Consider the following 20,730-nt stretch of genomic DNA (forward strand, 5'->3'; position numbering starts at 1 on the left):
ACGCTCACTGCTGAGGAAGTCATGAATTTGTGAATCGTGATGGCTAATTCACGACATCAATCCATACAAGCTGTAACTGTATTTTGTATATTGCATGAATTTTAAGTGTTTTGTGGAGAGATGACCTCTGTATGAGACTTTTTTTAAACATGTACAATAAAAATTATTTTTATCTATTTTTTAAAAAATTTTGGTCGTTTTCTATGATCCCCTGGTTGCACGTTTAAAAGCCTTACTTTTTATGTAGTTATAGTTTCTCTGGTTTGTTAATGGGTGGTGCTCTCAGGAAAAAGTATACTCTAGAGTTTTTCCATATGATTAATTCCACACTTTTGATATTTACAGTCCGGTCCATAAATATTGGGACATCTACACAATTCTAATCTTTTTGGCTCTATACACCAACGCAATGGATTTTAAATGAAACAAACAAGATGTGCTTTAACTGCAGACTTTCAGCTTTAATTTGAGGGTATTTAAATCCAAATCAGGTGAACGGTGTAGGAATTACAACAGTTTTTATATGTGCCTCCCACTTTTTAAGGGACCAAAAGTGATGGGACAATTGGCTGCTCAGCTGTTCCATGGTCAGGTGTGTGTTATTCCCTCATGATCCCATTTACAAGGAGCAGATAAAAGGTCCAGTGAGCTCAGCAACCCCAAAAGACCCGGAAGACCACGGAAAACAACTGTGGTGGATAACCAAAGAATTCTTTCCCTGGTGAAGAAAACACCCGTCACAACAATTGGCCAGATCAAGAACACTCTCCAGGAGGTAGGTATATGTGTGTCAAAGTCAAAAATCAAGAAAAGACTTCACTAGAGTGAATATAGAAATGTGAACCATAAGTGAGCCTCAAAAACAGGAAGACTAGATTAGAATTTGTCAAAAAAGCCTTCACAGTTCTGGAACAACATCTTTTGGACAGATGAGACCAAGATCAACCTGTACCAGAGTGATGTGAAGAGAAGAGTATGAAGAAGGAAAGGAACTGCTCATAATTCAAAGCATACCACCTCATTAGTGAAGCATGATGGTGGTAGTGTCATGGCGTGGGCATGTATGGCTGCCAATGGAACTGGTTCTCGTATTTATTGATGATGTGACTGCTGACAAAAGCAGCAGGATGAATTCTGAAGTGTTGGGGGGGCGTGGCTAGCGCACAAGCTGAATGGAAGCTCTGTGAGAGAGCTCTGTGACACGAACGGGCATATTAGCGACAATTCACAGCGAATATCGGTAAAAAAGATACGAACAGACGACGGAAGAGTTCCTGAATCCGAAGGTGATGTCAAAAAAGCGGAAAGATGAACGGAAAATGAAAAAACTAACGACATACTCCTCTCAGTCAGCGGGAGGGAGAAAAAAAGATGGCGCAGATCCTCTCACAGCTGCTGTACCAGCAACGGCCTCCTCAGGGAGAGCGCACTACACTGACATGCCTGATGCTGCTCTAGAAGAATCACCTCACAAAACACATCTGGAATCTCCTCATGAGGAAGATTGCCTCAGCCCTACATGTCGCAGCCTGGCTAAAACTCGTATCAAACTGGATTTCACAGGCCAGGAGGTAAGCCATAAAATACCTCATATTAGTCAAGATAACACAGTCATAACTCCTATAGCTTCGCCTATAGCCGCATTCCCCACTAATAACCAGCCTATTCTGGACACCCAATTAAAAGAAATGCTATTAACTTTACATACTTCGCTTCATATGGATATTTTACAACTCACAAATCAATTCTCCAAAGCAGTGAACTCCTTAGGTGAAAGAGTACACACTATTGAGAACACTATGGGAGACAGGACCAATACTATTAATGACTTAATAGATGCTCATGAAGAAAATAAAGCTGAAAAAGAGTGGCTTAAATTTAAAATCGCAGATTTAGAAGACCACTCAAGGAAGAACAATCTCAAAATCAGGGGTATCCCTGAAAATATACAGCAGTCTGATCTTAAAAAATATGCCACTGACTTATTCTCCAACTTGCTGCCAGCTATACCAGCCTTAGAGCTCACAATTGATCGTATCCATCAGATTCCGAAACCGCCATTTCTCCCTCCACAGATACCATGTGAGGTACTACTTAGAGTACACTTCTACCATGTTAAAGAACAAATCCTATATAAAGTGCGACATCTAGGACAACTTCCACAACCATATAATACAATCCAGATTTATGCTGACTTGTCTAAACATACTCTAGATATGAGAAGACAACTTTCCATGATTACAAAAGCTCTGCGTAATCATAAAATTGAATACCGTTGGAAACAACCATCTAAACTACTGATACAGAAGAACGACACCTACCATACAATCACTTCTGTGGAACAAGGCATTAAGTTACTTTACGCATGGGGTATTATCCCCGAACCAACTCCACCTATCGGAGCTAAGAAGAATCCGGAGAAACTTACGCCACAATGGCATTAGCTTTCATTGACTAGATTTAGATTTAGATTTATTTTTCCGGTCAAAATACAATCCTATCTATCGGAAACCGATCTATCAGCTTGCCCGCCGTGCCGTGCGATACTAAATCTTTGGAACAGCTGACCTTTGAACTAATTCCCCATTCTAATGTTGCAGTATACATCGAAATGTTTACCACTGCAAGTTAAGTTTAATGTTTGGTTATATTTTTGTTTGTGCTTTTACTTTTATTTTTTTCTTCACAGTATCCTATACACAACTCATAGCATTCAAAGGGACAGGTATGTTGTGAACCTACAAAATTTGAATCAAAACTTTTCAGTCACTAAATTTTTGGTCATTCATAGTCATTTCAGACTACAGATTGTTCACATGGAAGTAGAATTTAAAGCTATTATCAGGCTAGTATGTACTTACTTTTTCCATCTTATTAATATCCTTTTATGAGTATAAAGTTAATATCTTTAAATACTAATGGTCTTAACCATCCAGCAAAAAGAGCATTGATGTGGCAAATGGCTAACACCCAGCGATGTCAAATATTGTGTATACAAGAAACCCATTTCAAAACAGGCGCTATTCCCACTTGCACCCATAAGAACTTTCCTCACATATTTACAGCATCAGGCCAACAGAAAAAAAGAGGAGTACTTATTGCCATACATCATTCAGTTAATTTTCAATTATATGAATCTATTGTAGATACCAATGGACGATACCTCATATTAATATGTACCATTGATAATACACTTACTACATTGGTAAATGTGTATGCGCCTAATAAAAGGCAATCCCATTTTCTGAATGGCCTGATGAGAAAAATAGGTAAATGCCGAAAAGGCGCCTTAATAATTGGTGGAGACTTCAACACAACACATGAACAAGAACTAGACACTTCTAATCCCAAAACCAGAACCAACTGTGCACTTAAAAATGTTTTGAATAAAAGCGATCTCTATGATGTATTGAGATGCCATCATCCTGGAGATCGTGAATACACATATCATTCCCTGGTACATAATACCTATACTCGTATCGATTATATTTTTACGGATAAGTGGTTATTGCAGTGGGTGAGGGAGTCTGACATTGCACCCATCACTTGGACTGATCATGCCCCAATTAGTATGACTATTCTACCTAAACACTCTCAAACGACCCATTTTCTATGGAGAACAAATGCATATCTTATCAAAATGCCTACCTATGCTACAGCTATACAAAACCAGATAACTAAATTCTTTAAATATAATGTGGGATCGGTGTCAGACTCCGCCACCCTATGGGGTGCTCATAAAGCATTTAGTAGGGGAATCCTAATGCAACTGATTGCTCGATTCAGGAAAAATTTAACGAAACTCATTGAGAAACTTACTGCTGACATTAAAACATTAGATTCCCAAAACCAATCTCACCCATCACAACAACTGAAAACTAAACTACAAATATTACGACAGGAACTCAGAACGACTTTATTGGATACATTTGAAAAACATACTAGAAAACTTAAAGCTAAATATTACCATACTAGCAACAAAGCAGGAAAAAACATGGCACTTCGGATCAAAGGCAGATATTCCAAATCAAAGATTCCATATCTATACCACCCTATTACTAGAGAAAAATTGCAAGACCCCCAAGACATAGCCAATGCATTTAGCTGTTATTATAGCTCCCTTTACAATCTTAAAGATGATTCTCAAACTCCCACACCTACCCCAAAGATAATAAGTGATTTCTTAGATACTATTAGTCTCCCATCATTAACTACTGATCAAATCTCTGATCTTAATGTCCCATTTTCAGTGGAAGAAATTGCTAGAACTATAGACTCCCTGCCCAGCAATAAATCTCCGGGCCCAGACGGAATGATAGGAGAATACTATAAATTACTTCGAGATATACTGGCTCCCCACTTATGCTCACTTTTTAACGAAGCGGCATCCAAATCAGAATTTCCGGCTAAGATGCTTCAGGCCTTGATCATAACACTGCCAAAACCAGGCAAAGATCCCAACGCTCCCCAAAATTTCAGACCGATTTCATTATTGAACATTGACATCAAAATATACGCCAAAGCAATAGCGAATCGACTGATGAACTACATACCAGACCTCATTCACAAAGATCAATCTGGCTTTACTAAAGGTCGACAATCTTCAGATGCAACAAGACGTCTGATTGATATTATACACTTCACTGAGAGACATCAAACGCCTTCTCTGCTCCTTTCTTTGGATGCAGAGAAGGCGTTTGATAGGGTCCATTGGGGCTATTTACAGTCAGTGCTTTTAAAATTCAGCTTTCATGGAAATATTTTATCGGCAATTTTTTCACTGTATAAGGGCCCCTCAGCGAGAGTATACACAAATGATATGATGTCTAGGCCCTTTGGCATCTCGAATGGAACACGACAAGGTTGCCCCTTATCTCCTTTAATATTTAATTTAGCCATCGAACCTCTAGCAGAACGTATACGATCTGACACAAAACTATCTGGTATAAAAACTGGGCAAATAGATAATAAAATAAGTCTGTTCGCAGATGACATAGTGCTTATAGTGTCTGATCCTATTTCATCTCTCCCGAATCTCCAAAATATACTAACGACATTTGGAGCAGCATCATATTATAAAATCAATGAAACCAAGTCCCATATTTTAGACCTAGGATTAGATAACACAACCAGGCAGTTATTGTCTAATAAATACCCCTACCACTGGAAAGACAAGGGGATTTCTTACTTAGGAATCACTCTCACTAACAAAACAAAATAGTTATTTAAAACAAACTTTTTACCATTTAAGAAACATTTTGAAACAGATCTGACAACACTTAGTAAATTCGAATTTACATGGGCTGGTCGCCTGGCAGCTTTCAAAATGATGACCTTACCAAAATTATTATATAAACTCAGGTCCCTTCCAATATGTATCCCTAAATACTACTTTAAATCCTTACAAAGCAGTTTGGGAAAATATCTATGGAATGGCAAAAAATCCCGTTGCGCATACCATATACTAATTAAACATAGAAATATAGGTGGTGCGACCGTACCTGATCTACAGGATTATTATGACGCAACTCTTTTGACCCAATTGCAAGAATGGTTCTTGCCTACTCCTAAAACTTTATGGGGACAAATTGAGAAAGACATTACACGACAGCCTAATATGCAATTCTGGTTACTTAGTAGGAAAATTAAGTCCACAATTACAGCTCAATACCCACCAACGGTGAAAGCGACACTACACTCTTGGCAGAGAATCACCACATACAAATGGGATAAAACTCCAATCACGGTGTTAAACCCTCCTCTAACAATCATACCAACATTAATTCCTGGCGTACAAATGCACGACTGGAATTTGGGTCGAGATATCAAACTTGGTTCCTTCTTCCAACAGGGCTCATTAAAGTCTTTTTCTCAGTTAAGTAATGAATTACAGCTTCCGAATTCTGAGCGATCTACATATATTCAAATAGAAAAGTGTCTGCTACACAATCCACAACTCAGAGCTTCAATCCTGGTTAAAATATGGTCTTTCCTCAATAACCATGCCACCTCACAGAAAGGAGTAGCTACAATATACCCAATTCTAGGGGAAAAAAACATACCCAGCAAACTACCTTCCTTCCTTAAATGGGAACAAGATTTGGGGCAAGATTTTTCAATTAAACAATGGATGGCTTCCCTATAGGGCCACTGCATGTGTTACACTATGGGAATTGGCACAAAAAATTGTTCAAAGACAATACCTGACTCCACATATCCTAGCAAAATTCAAGGGGAACTCGTCACCTAATTGCTGGAGAAATTGTACCCAATTGGGGACCCTATTTCATATTATGTGGGACTGCCCAAGCTTACATAACTACTGGCAGGCAATCTCCCATTTACTCACTTCCGTAACAGGTATTGTCCTTCAACTTTCACCAGAACTAGCCATTCTGAATATGAATTTACATACGATTCCCAAACAATATCGTAAAGTAGTAACACATATACTTTTAGCTGCGAGACTATCCATAACTAGAAAATGGAAAACTGACTCTCTTCCTACTATGACAGAAGTTATAGAATTAACCCAACTCCACCACTCCTACGAATTGTTATTTCCTAATGACAAATCCCTATTAGGGATGAGCTTCGTGTTCGAATCAAACATACGTTCGACTCGAACATCGGCTGTTCGCCCGTTCGGCGAATTCCGAACGTTATGGGCCGTTCACGCCAAATTCGTGTGGCGCTCACGGCCCACAATGCACTGCGTCATCGCAGCGCATTGCTGGCTCATGATTGGCCAAGCATGCACTGTGACCCCGCATGCTTGGCCAATCACAGTGCCAGCAGTGAGGAGAGCCATGATTGGCCACAGGCAGGATGCCTGTGGCCAATCATAGCTCAGGCTGTGTAGTACACGCCCCACACTATATAAGGCCGCCAGCGCGGCGGCCTAGTGTAGTGTGTTGGCGTCTGAAGCAGTTAGTGGGTGTTCTGTGTACCTTCAACACAGTACACACCGATCGTTTTCGGGCGATTTTCGACCTTGCTGTTGTGTAGTGGTTGTTGTCTGTGTGCCCTGACCGCAGTATACACCGCTATATTCACCTCACCTATATAGCTAGTAGGGATGAGCCGAACAACCCCCGGTTCGGTTCGCACCAGAACTTTCGAACGGACCCCAAATTCGAACGAACTTTAGAACCCCATTGAAGTCTATGGGACTCGAACGTTCGAAATGAAAAGTGCTAATTTTAACGGCTAATATGCAAGATACTGTCCTAAAAAGGGTTTGGGGACCTGGCTCCTGCCCCAGGGGACATGGGTCAATGCCTAAAATGTTTTTAAAAATGGCCGTTTTGGCGGGAGCACTGATTTTAATGACGATTAAAGTGAAAAAAAAGTGAAATATTCCTTTAAATATGGTGCCTGGGTGGTGTCTGTAGTATGCCTGTGAAGTGCCACGTGTTTCCCGTGTTTAGAACAGTCCCTGCACAAAATGACATTAAACGGAAATAACACCATTTAAAACTGCTTGCGGTTTTAATGTTATATCTGGTTCCTGCTATATGGTTGAAAATCATTGAGAAAAATGGCATGGGTAGCCCTCCCTGCCCATTACCAGCCCCTTTGGTCTTGTACGCATATTAAGGGGAACCCTGTACCCATATTAAAAAAAGGAAATGCGTGTGGCCCCCAGGCCCTATATACTCAGAACAGCAGTATACAGGCGGTGCAAACAAGACAGGGACTGTGTAGGTTTGTTGTGTTAAGTTGAATCTGTTTGTAATTTTCAACTGGTACATTTTTAAAGTGGAGTCACTTGCTGTTGTCTCCTTCCGTTTGCAAGTAGGAGATGTTTGTAAATTGGATGTTTGAAAGTAGGGGCCTGCCCTATATGCTCTGCAGAAATGGCGGAACAAGGTGTTGGTTTTGCCACAACATTGTAAGTCCTCAAAGTGACTCTTGGTGGGCGCTGGAGCCCCCTGCTGTGAACGATTATATCAAGAATTGTAATTACATGCCATTGTTGAACAGTGGTAGAAAAATTGACCTTTGGTGGTTGTGGTGCTGGTGCCACAACACTATAAGTCCTCACCGTTACTCTGGGTGGGCACAGGAAGGGGCCCTCCTGTGAAATATTATATCAAGAATTGTAATTACATGTCCCTGTTAAACAGGGGCAGAAAAATTGGGCCTTAGGCACTGGTGCTGGTGCCACCACACTGCAACCTCTGCCATATACTCTAGTTTTATTGCAGGAATTAGCCCTGCTGCAAAGCATTGCATCAAAAATTGTAATTAAACGCTCCTGTTAAACAGGGGCAGAAAAATTGGGCCTTAGGCACTGGTGCTGGTGCCACCACACTGCAACCTCTGCCATATACTCTAGTTTTATTGCAGGAATTAGCCCTGCTGCAAAGCATTGCATCAAAAATTGTAATTAAACGCCCCTGTTAAACAGGGGCAGAAAAATTGGGCCTTAGGCACTGGTGCTGGTGCCATCACACTGCATCCTCTCCCATATACTCTTGTTTGATTGCAGGAATTAGCCCTGCTGCAAAGCATTGCATCAAAAATTGTACTTAAACGCCCCTGTTAAACAGGGGCAGAAAAATTGGGCTGATGGCATCAACCAGAACCAGAAATGTTCTTCCAACGTATCAGCGGAGGAGGAAGAGGATAGACAATCAACATAACAGGACAGTCACTCAGCATCAGCATAGGCAGTCTTGAAGGGATGTGATATTTCAAAAAAAATTATTCTGTTACATCAGCTTCAGGTGCTTGGTAGCTGTGGGTGATCCAAGACTGATTCATCTTGATGAAGGTCAGTCGATCAACTGATTCAGTGGACAGGCGCACCCTGTGATCGGTAACAAAGCCACCAGCAGCACTGAAGGTGCGTTCCGAAAGAACGCTGGATGCAGGACAGGCCAGTAGCTCAATTGCATACTGTGCAAGCTCTGGCCAGTGATCCATCCTCAAGACCCAGTAAGCCAGAGGATTTTCGGTGGGAAAGGTGTCCAAGTCTGACCTTGCCCCTAGGTATTCCTGCACCATGTAAATCAGACGCTGGCGATGGGTGCTGAAACCGATCATACCTTGGGGCTGCGGACTAAAAAATTGTCTGAAAGCATCAGTCAGACGGCCACCTTCTCCACCGCTCCTTCTGACCGATGCCTCAGCAACACGTTGTCCAGGACCAGGAGTTTGTAACCTCCCAGTCTCTGGGAACGCGTTGCACAGACCTTTCTGCAAGGCCTCCCGGAGATGTCTCATCCTCTGCTCCCTCTGCGATGGCAAGATAAGGTCGGCAACCTTACCCTTGTACCGTGGATCAAGGAGAGTGGCCAGCCAGTAATGGTCCCTCTTCTTGATCCGAAGAATACGAGGATCCTTCCGCAGGCTTTGCAGGATCAGGGAGGCCATGCAGCGTAGGTTAGCTGAGGCATTGGGTCCGGAGTCCTCTTGGTCACTAAGGACAACATGATCCGCAGCTACCTCCTCCCAGCCACGTACAAGTCCACGTGTTTCTTGGGACTGTAAATCATCCCTACAAGACTGCTGCTGCTGCTGCTGATGCTGATGCTGAGTGCCAGCCTCCACCTCCATGCTGACACAATCATCCTCCTCCTCCTCTTCCTCCTCCTCATCCTCTTCCTGTGTGATGGGTGGCACAGCAGGAACACTGTCTGGATAAAGGGGGCCTTGAGAGGCAAGGAAGTCCTCCTCTTCCTGCCTCTGTTCTGCCTCAAGTGCCCTGTCCATTATTCCACGCAGCGTATGCTCCAAGAGGTGGACAAGAGGTACAGTGTCACTGATGCATGCACTGTCACTGCTCACCATCCTTGTGGCCTCCTCAAACGGTGACAGGACAGTGCATGCATCCCTGATCATGCCCCACTGGCGTGGTGAGAAAAAACCGAGCTCCCCTGACCCTGTCCTGGTGCCGTAGTCGCACAGGTACTCATTGATGGCCCTCTGCTGCGTGTGCAGCCGCTGCAGCATGGCCAATGTTGAGTTCCATCTGGTGGGCATGTCACATATAAGGCGGTTCTTGGGCAGGTTCAACTCCTTTTGGAGCTCAGCCAGCCGAGCACAGGCATTAAATGATCGGCGGAAATGCACACAGACTTTCCTGGCCTGCTTCAGGACATCCTGTAAGCCGGGGTACCTGCCCAAGAACCGCTGCACCACCAGGTTAAGGACGTGAGCTACACAGGGCACATGGGTCAGTTGTCCCTGTCGGAGGGCGGAGAGGAGGTTGGTGCCATTGTCGCAAACCACCATTCCTGGCTTAAGCTGGCGTGGCATCAACCACCTCTCGGCCTGCCCCTGCAGAGCTGACAAAACATCCGCCCCAGTGTGGCTCCTGTCGCCCAAACAAACCAGCGCAAGCACGGCATGGCATTGTTTTGCCTGCGTACTTGCGTAGCCCCTGGAACGCCTACGGAGCACCGCTGGTTCTGAGGACAGAGCACTGGAAGAGGCCATGGAGGAAGAAGAGGAGGGGGTGGAGGAGAGAGGTGTGTCACAACCAATAGTAGCATTTTGGAGGCGTGGTGGCGGAACAACCTCCAACACTACTGCACCTTGTCCTGCATCCTTCCCAGCTGCCAGAAGAGTGACCCAATGGGCCGTGAAAGACAGGTAACGTCCCTGTCCATGCCTGCTGGACCATGAGTCAGCGGTAATATGCACCTTACCGCTGACTGCCCTGTCCAGCGAGGCAAGGACATTGCCTTCCACATGCCGGTAGAGAGCCGGAATCGCCTTCCGTGAGAAAAAGTGGCGTTTGAGGACCTGCCACTGAGGAATCGCACATTGTACAAACTAACGGAAGGGGGCGAGTCTACCAACTGAAAAGGCAGCAGTTGAAGTGCTAGCTAGCATCCTGCCTGTGGCCAATCATGGCTCTCCTCACTGCTGGCGCTGCGATTGGCCAAGCATGCGGAGTCACAGTGCATGCTTGGCCAATCATGAGCCAGCAATGCACTGCGCCATCGCAGTGCATTGTGGGCCGTGAGCGCCACACGAATTTGGCGCGAACGGACCAAAATGTTCGGACTTCGCCGAACGGACGAACAGCCGATGTTCGAGTCGAACGTATGTTCGACTCGAACACGAAGCTCATCCCTAATAGCTAGTGATCTATCTTTTATAATAGAGCTTGCAGTCAGTAGTGTTAGGAGCTTGTGCGTGCTGTCTGCGTGCTCTGTACCCAGTACACACCGCTATATCCACCTACATAGCTCTTCTCTATTTGAGCCCACTTGCCATCTGCAGGAGTTATTGGAAGTTGTGTGTGCCTCCAGCACAGCACAGTATACATCTGTATATACCCCTTTATCTCTGGTGTTCTATAAAAAAGGCATCTGCAGGAGTTAGTGGGTTTTTTGTGCCTCCAGCACAATATACACCTGTATCTACCCTTTATTGCTGTTCTCTAATAGAGGCATCTGCAGGGCTTAGTGGGTGTTGTGTGACTCAATTACAGTATGCCCCTTTATCTCTGGTGTTCTATAATAAAGGCATCTGCAGGAGTTAGTGGGTGTTGTGTGACTCCAGCACAATATACACCTGTATCTACCGTTTATTGCTGTTCTCTAATAGAGCCATCTGCAGGGCTTAGTGGGTGTTGTGTGACTCCATTACACTGCTGTTTTACCCAACTCCCTTCAGGCCATTACCATGTCTGGAAGGCCAGCAAGGAGAGGCAGAGAGGCGCGAGATGAAAAAAGAGGGCAAGCAGGCTCTGTGTCTAGAGACAACAGTGCTGGTCGTGGACGCGGTGCATTGTCATCAGCACGTGGCCATGGGACACGCTTGTCCTTCTTTTCGGCAGCTGGACATGTTGAACCGCAACATGCCAACGACTTGGTAGAGTGGATGACCAAGCCCTCTTCATCCTCCTCATCCTCTCTCACCCAGTCTCAGGGTACTAGCAAAGCAGCTGCCAACGCATCGTCTTCCCTCCTCTCAATGTCATCATCAGCGACTCCTTCCCTAGACCCACCACGTCCTCCTGAGGAGTCTCCTGAACTCTTTGAGCACAGTGTTGGGTACATGCTCCAAGAGGATGCCCAGTGTTTTGTGGGCTCTGATGATGACACTCAGCTAGAGGAAGGCAGTAGCGTGAGCGCAGAGATAGGGGATGCTCAAGAAGGACAGCAATCTGGCAGTCATGTTCCACAAGCTGCAGCATACTGCCAGGTTTGCTACAGCGATGAAGAGGGAGGGGATGATGAGGGCACTGACTCCACGTGGGTGCCTGGAAGGAGAGAGGAGGAGGAGGAGGAGGCACATGTCCAACGAGGCAGGAGGCCCTCCGGGGGCCAGCTTAGGGGCAGCACACCGACTGAATCACACCGCAGAGCTCCGCCTGTGCAGGGCGCTGCCTCTGCGCGTTATTCTAAAAGTTCTTTGGTGTGGGCCTTTTTTGAGACGAGTGCATCAGATCGCACCGCTGCTATTTGCAACATATGTCTCAAGTGTATCTCGCGTGGCCAAAACATCAGCCGCTTGGGCACCACATGCTTGACCAGACATATGTTGACCTGCCATGCAGCTCGTTGGCAAGCGTACCTCAAAGACCCACACCAAAGAACAAAGCGGACCTCTCCTTGCTCCTCATAAGCTGGCATCTCCAACCCCACTAGACCTTCAGTCCTCTCTGAAACCTGCTCTGAGAGGAATGAAGGTGTAGAATTAGGTGTGTCACAGCCAAGTGCTTCCGGGAACTCTGCTAGCGGTACACCCACGTCCGATTATAGCAGGCAAATGTCCCTGCCCCAGCTGCTGGACCGGCGAAAGAAGTTCACTCCCAGCCATCCACATGCCCAGCGGTTGAATGCTAGCTTGGCTAAATTGCTAGCACTATAACTGCTGCCTTTTCAGTTGGTAGACTCGGCCCCCTTCCGTGAGTTTGTACAATGTGCGGTTCCTCAGTGGCAGGTCCCCAAACGCCACTTTTTCTCACGGAAGGCAATTCCGGCTCTCTACCGGCATGTGGAAGGCAATGTCCTTGCCTCGCTGGACAGGGCGGTCAGCGGTAAGGTGCATATTACCGCTGACTCATGGTCCAGCAGGCATGGACAGGGACGTTACCTGTCTTTCACGGCCCATTGGGTCACTCTTCTGGCAGCTGGGAAGGATGCAGGACAAGGTGCAGTAGTGTTGGAGGTTGTTACGCCACCACGCCTCCAAAATGCTACTATTGGTTGTGACACACCTCTCTCCTCCACCCCCTCCTCTTCTTCCTCCATGGCCTCTTCCAGTGCTCTGTCCTCAGAACCAGCGGTGCTCCGTAGGCGTTCCAGGGGCTACGCAAGTACGCAGGCAAAACAATGCCATGCCGTGCTTGCGCTGGTTTGTTTGGGGGACAGGAGCCACACTGGAGCGGATGTTTTGTCAGCTCTGCAGGGGCAGACCGAGAGGTGGTTGATGCCACGCCAGCTTAAGCCAGGAATGGTGGTTTGTGACAATGGCACCAACCTCCTCTCCGCCCTCCGACAGGGACAACTGACCCATGTGCCCTGTGTAGCTCACGTCCTTAACCTGGTGGTGCAGCGGTTCTTGGGCAGGTACCCCGGCTTACAGGATGTCCTGAAGCAGGCCAGGAAAGTCTGTGTGCATTTCCGACGATCATTTAATGCCTGTGCTCGGCTGGCTGAGCTCCAAAAGGAGTTGAACCTGCCCAAGAACCGCCTTATATGTGACATGCCCACCAGGTGGAACTCAACGTTGGCCATGCTGCAGCGGCTGCACACGCAGCAGAGGGCCATCAATGAGTACCTGTGCGACTACGGCACCAGGACAGGGTCAGGGGAGCTCGGTTTTTTCTCACCACGCCAGTGGGGCATGATCAGGGATGCATGCACTGTCCTGTCACCGTTTAAGGAGGCCACAAGGATGGTGAGCAGTGACAGTGCATGCATCAGTGACACTGTACCTCTTGTCCACCTCTTGGAGCATACGCTGCGTGGAATAATGGACAGGGCACTTGAGGCAGAACAGAGGCAGGAAGAGGAGGACTTCCTTGCCTCTCAAGGCCCCCTTTATCCAGACAGTGTTCCTGCTGTGCCACCCATCACACAGGAAGAGGATGAGGAGGAGGAGGAGGAGGAGGAGGATGATTGTGTCAGCATGGAGGTGGAGGCTGGCACTCAGCATCAGCATCAGCAGCAGCAGCAGCAGCAGTCTTGTAGGGATGATTTACAGTCCCAAGAAACACGTGGACTTGTACGTGGCTGGGAGGAGGTAGCTGCGGATCATGTTGTCCTTAGTGACCCAGAGGACTCCGGACCGAATGCCTCAGCTAACCTACGCTGCATGGCCTCCCTGATCCTGCAAAGCTTGCGGAAGGATCCTCGTATTCTTCGGATCAAGGAGAGGGACCATTACTGGCTGGCCACTCTCCTTGATCCACGGTACAAGGGTAAGGTTGCCGACCTTATCTTGCCATCGCAGAGGGAGCAGAGGATGAGACATCTCTGGGAGGCCTTGCAGAAAGGTCTGTGCAACGCGTTCCCAGAGACTGGGAGGTTACAAACTCCTGGTCCTGGACAACGTGTTGCTGAGGCATCGGTCAGAAGGAGCGGTGGAGAAGGTGGCCGTCTGACTGATGCTTTCAGACAATTTTTTAGTCCGCAGCCCCAAGGTATGATCGGTTCCAACACCCATCGCCAGCGTCTGATTTACATGGTGCAGGAATACCTAGGGGCAAGGTCAGACTTGGACACCTTTCCCACCGAAAATCCTCTGGCTTACTGGGTCTTGAGGATGGATCACTGGCCAGAGCTTGCACAGTATGCAATTGAGCTACTGGCCTGTCCTGCATCCAGCGTTCTTTCGGAACGCACCTTCAGTGCTGCTGGTGGCTTTGTTACCGATCACAGGGTGCGCCTGTCCACCGAATCAGTTGATCGACTGACCTTCATCAAGATGAATCAGTCTTGGATCACCCACAGCTACCAAGCACCTGAAGCTGATGTAACAGAATAATTTGTTTTGAAATATCACATCCCTTCAAGACTGCCTATGCTGATGCTGAGTGACTGTCCTGTTATGTTGATTGTCTATCCTCTTCCTCCTCCTCTTCCTCCTCCGATGCGTTTCGACATAGAGTGTCTTCAACAGGGGCATGATGATCATGCCCCTGTTGAAGACACTCTATGTCGAAACGCGTCGGGCTAGCTGTTGTCACCCCACATTGCTTTTATTTTTATTATTTTATTTAGCCTTTATGTGATCACTATGTCATAATTTTTACTTAATTATTTGACTTTTAAATAAATTTGCCGGTTAAGACCGTCTGACCCGCACCATGTGGAGCTTTCTTTTTCCTTTTCTTTTTTTGGCTTAAAATCCACACCATTCGCCACCCCGTATTTGGGGTTACTTTTGTCTATCGAGTCACGTCTGAGCTGGATAAGAAACTACCCTGGCGATCCATTCGTGAGACACACCGTATGGTCTACAGCTGTTTGGAGTTTCCCTACCATCTTGACGGACCCTTATTGATTCATCCTTTGGTCCTAGGTCAGGACTGCAAGCCTTCCTGACTCAACCGTCGTAAGACCGTGTGAGTCCAACACAGTCGGTAAGAGTATTTACCTATTTTACTAATGTCTGCAGACAAGCTGATATACTCGGGTGTACCTGATTAGTAAGACCCCTATCTCCCTTGAAGAGGTTCGATCACCCCTGCACCAGTCACATCACGGAGGTTTCCATCCATTTCAATTGGACTTCTTTTATGTGATCATGGACTTTCCTATGTGACCATTTTTTACAAATTTTTTTGTTGATTTTACGTGTGTGTTTATCACATTCACCATTATAGAAGCGCTACACTATCCTTTACCCCACATATACAAACTGTTGTAATTCCTTCACCGTTCACCTGAGTTGGATGTAAATGCCCTCATTAAATTAAATTAAATTAAAGCTGAAAGTCTGCAGTTAAAGCACATTCAAATCCATTCTAGTGGTGTACAGAGCCAAAAAGATTAGAATTGTGTTGATGTCCCAATATATATGGACCTGACTGTATTTAATAAATTGAGCAAAGGCATTACCCATTTAGATTTCTCTTCCAGGCTGAATGATAGGTATCACTAGATTCCCCCATCTACGTTAAAGAGCATGGGTGGACAAATCTCCAGTGCCAGCTACTATATTCCAGAGAAGTCCATCTAATTGGATGCAGGCAATCTGCTGACAATTTTCCACCCTACTCTGAAAGAATTGTAACTATGCAGTTTATTGCCGCTTGTCAATTTTCCACCCTACTCTGAATGAACTGTAACTATTGCCTCTTGCGTCTGGTGACAAGTAAGCGCTGTATCTCTAGTGTCAAATAGCAAGCTGCATCTTTTGACAAGTGAGCGCTGCATCTCAGGTGGCAAGTAGCAAGCTGCATCTTTCTTTCTCTCTCCATCTCTTTCTCCCTCCATCCCTCTCTTCCTTCTCCCACCATCCCTCTTTCATCTCACTCTAAGCACACTCCCTTTAAGCCAAACCCAATATTTAGTTTAAACCACGCCCATTTTTGCCACGAAGCACCTCACATTTCCCCCCCGATATGCCATGCCTACAAATGAATGCCCCACCCCCTAATTATAATCAGACCCCCGCCTACAGACAAAGTGTCCCTATACATTTTTTGACATAGTTGGCAACTATGCTAGTGTATGGTACCTGCTGTACTGTAACAGCTCCTACTGCTATGGAGACTTTGCTTTCTTGTGACACATTACTGATTTACTTTAAAAAAAGAAAATAGGACACTGTCTGCTTACCCAGCAATTGATATTCTATAAAATGCTTGCATTGAGACTTCTTAGACAAAAATAATCAGATGTGTATGTTTAGCTTTATTTGCTTGTCTACAAAGCACTTATGGTGTCATCATTAGTCAAATAGATAATGAGAAATTTCTAATTTGTTGCAGTCTAGTCCACAAAGTAATGATTCATGTTTTCCTCATTTTTAAAAATCAAAATAAATTAGTCTCTAGGCTGTGGTTGCTGACTTTATTTTTCATCAAATATTTCTCTTTGAATTCTTAAAGTTGAACTCCAGGCAAACAGATGAGATGCAGTATTTATACTATATACACTATACACATGCAGTATAGTGTGTATATATATATATATATATATATATATATATATATATATATATATATATATATATATATATATATATATATACTGTATATATATATATCTATAGTGCCGGCTCCTGAAGCACGCATGTGTTTTTCTCTATTTAGAATTCCTAAAGCCATAATTGGGTTTTAGGGTTAATTATACAAAATTATGGCTTCAGTACCAGTCTAGCTGGATTGCACTGGGTTCTGCTTGGCCACAGGTGTCGTTGTCACCACTGGCAAGTGTGAGAAAGCAGTCTAGCTGGGTGTATTGAGTTCCATTCTTTCTCGGAAGCGGCCAGCGGGAGTGTCATCTTGCCGTGCATTCTGGGAGAAGGTACTTAAGGTACTGAGATCAGGTACTTCTGGGTTCCGGTCCAGAAGAGCTTTCTGTCTGTTTGGTCCTGGTCCTCCTTACCAGTCGCCATGGCCCTCATGGCCTGGGGTGCGGATCCATCCAATTTCAAGTCTCAGGGCTGGCTAGCCCGAGGCAAAGTAACTGGAAGGGGGATTCAAAGGTGGTCCGGTGCCGTCTCGTCTATGGAGAGGCCCAGCAACTGGAGAAGCAACCAGGGGAGGACTCTTCGGGAGAAGGCCACGCATAAGGCTGGCTTCTCAGAAGGAGCCTGGAGGCTCAGTTGAAGGACACTAAGTGAATCTACACTCGTACGGTATCGCCGGACTGGCTGCAAGATACTGGTACCGTATGATAGCTCTCTAAATTTATCTGCGTCACTCAGTTACATTCAAGTCCGTGGCAGTGACTTTTATTCACAAGTGTTCTACATCCAAGTCTGTGGCAGAGACTTTGCTTTGCTTAAGCACTCTATCGGCTGCTAGGCTTAGTGAGAGGAGGTCTATCCGGTAGCTGTGAGAATCCAGTTGTGAACAGTAATTCTCTGGATTTCTATAGTGAGAGACTTCCTATCTATTGCAGTTCCAAAAGTACCTGAACTTCCTACCTAACCCTCTACCCTTCTTTGAGAGACTGTTTTGTCTACTTGTTTTTGTCAAATAAATATCCCAAAAAGTGGATCCAGTGTCAGTTTCTGCAATGTGTGTGTGTATATATACAGTAAATACTGTCTATATGTATATATATGGGAGAAGTATTATTTGTTCGATTTGTATGTTTGTCCATCCAGTCCTGAGCTTTACACGCTTCACAGGGCAGGAGACCGGATTTTCATTTGCTGCCACAAAAGTAACACCAAAGGGTCTTGTTCATTTCCAAGCCTGCAAATGGACAGTGAAAGGAGACGCAGCAGATTGATGAGCTCATCTCTCTATAACTTTTTCTCCTTCTATTAGCATGTTTCTAATTAGAACTAATACTGCAGCACAGCTGACTGGATTCTTGTGCTGTTTCTTCCTCTCCCAAACTGAGCTCTGCTGTAATGAAAATGCAAAAAGCTGATACCGGGTGTATTTGTAAATGTATTTGGTTCTGTTTAACTGCTAGAGATCCGCGATATAGCCGAATGACGGCTACAGCGTGGACCTGCTTTCTAAGAGTCCACCCCTCTGTTGGCAATAGATGAGAATAAGGGAATTAATTGTCAGGGCTGGCTTAGCCCTTCCTTCTCTGGGCTGGCTGCTCAGCTGTCGGCTAATTGCCAGCTCTCATCTCTCTCCACATTTACCAGCTGTTCCTGATCCTGCTCGTCTGACCTGCCTACTTAAAGCTGTCCAGCTCACTTAATCTCTGCCTTTGCCTTGGTCACATCACAAGAAACCATCTCCTGCGGTTCTGTTTAACCGCTAGAGATCCGTGATATAGCCGAATGGCGGCTACAGCGCGGACCTGCTTTGCCGGGACGACATCTACTGGCGTCGTCCTGCGCACGAGCGGCCTGCGTGCCCCCAGAGGGCCACACACGCCGCGCTCTGTGATCAGCGAGTCTATGCCCTTGTACACACGGTCGGACATTCTGACAACCAAATCCGTTGGATTTTGTCCGACGGATTTTGGGCCCGAAACTGTTGTATACACACGGTCAGACAAAGTTGTCGGAAAATCCGATCGTTCTGAACGTGATGACGTTATTTCGTTACGACGGGACTATGTTCAGGCTAGTAGCCAATAGCTTTGGTCTAGGAATTTGATCTGAGCATGCGTGGCACTTTGTCCGATCGGAACTCTCTACACACGATCGGACAAAGTCCGATCGGATCATGTTGTTGGAAAATTTTATAGCCCTGCTCTAAAACTTTGTTGGTCAGATATTCCGATGGAAACAGTCCGATGGAGCCCACACACGGTCGGATTATCCGACAACATGGTCCGATCGGACATTTTCCGTCGGAATGTCTGATCATGTGTACTAGGGCTATGAGACTCGCCTGATCACAGATCGGACTAAGGGGTCGATTCCGACCCCTTACCACATGATCAGCTGTCAGCTAATCAGCCTATGAGAGCCACCTATCAGTGCCACCTATCAGTGTCCATCAATCCCATTTATCAGTGGTACCTATCAGTGCCCATTAGTGCCACCCATCCATGCCACCCATCAGTGCCATCTTATCTGTGCCCATCTTTGCCCATCAGTGCCGCCTTATCTGTGCCCATCAGTACTGCCTTATCTGTGCCTATCTGTGCCTATAGGTGTCACCTTAACTGTGCCTATCAGTGCCCACCAGTGCAGCCTATCAGTGCCCACCAGTGCCGCCTCATCAACACATTTCAATGAAGGAGAAAAATGACCTGTTTGCAAAATTTTATAACAAACTATTAAACATGATTTTTTTTTTTTTTGCATATTTTTTTGTTTGTTTAGCAAAAAATAAAACTCCCAGCTGTAATTAAATACCACCAAAAGAAAGCTCTATTTGTGGGGAAAAAATGATAAAAATGTTATTTGGGTACAGTGTTGTATGGCCGCGCAATTGTCATTCAAAGTACATCAGCGCGGAAAGCTGAATATTGGTCTGGGCAGGAGGGGGTTTAAGTGCCCAGTAAGCAAGTGGTTAAAGACTGGCTTGCTGACATCCATTCTGGCTCCTTATCCTGCTTGCTGTTGCTCCACTTGGATCCCTGACCTGGCTGATTACCCGATCTGGTTATTGAACTCTGGACTGATTGACTACTCGATCCGGTTACTGGACTCTGGCTATGCTTTGACTATGCTTACTCTATTTACCTTTTTATTTTTTATTAATAAACAAGTGTGATCTAATTGTACTTCTGTCTCGGTCTGGTTCATGGTTTCTGGCATTAATCCAAAGACTGAAACACATAATCAGCCACCTCAGCCCATGTGGCTATATGGCTCATGCGCGAGTGTGCGCGGCACAGGTGCGGGCATTGTACGTCATTTAAACCCCTCCAACTTATTGCAGCAGTGTGCTGCATCTTTTCAAGGCATGACACTTCACAGAACCTCCTCTTTGGCAAGTAAACTATAGGAAGAGATCATGGAATTGTGTTTGTTAGTTGAAATTGACCGTAGCTTTCATCTGATTTGGTGTGGTGTAGGTGTTTCTAACAAGGGATCCAAAAAACAGGGGACCTCATTCTGAAGGTTGTGTAGACAGATGGGCCCCTATGTATGGTAGGGTCTGGTGTTGAAGTCATTTCACTGCTCTCCATATAGAAGGGGGGGGGGGGGGGGGGGTTAGGT

Source organism: Lithobates pipiens, unplaced genomic scaffold (genome assembly GCF_037356315.1).
Source record: "Lithobates pipiens isolate NorthernLeopardFrog02 unplaced genomic scaffold, aLitPip1_a1.2 Scaffold_8, whole genome shotgun sequence".
In the NCBI taxonomy this organism is placed as follows: Eukaryota; Metazoa; Chordata; class Amphibia; order Anura; family Ranidae; genus Lithobates; species Lithobates pipiens.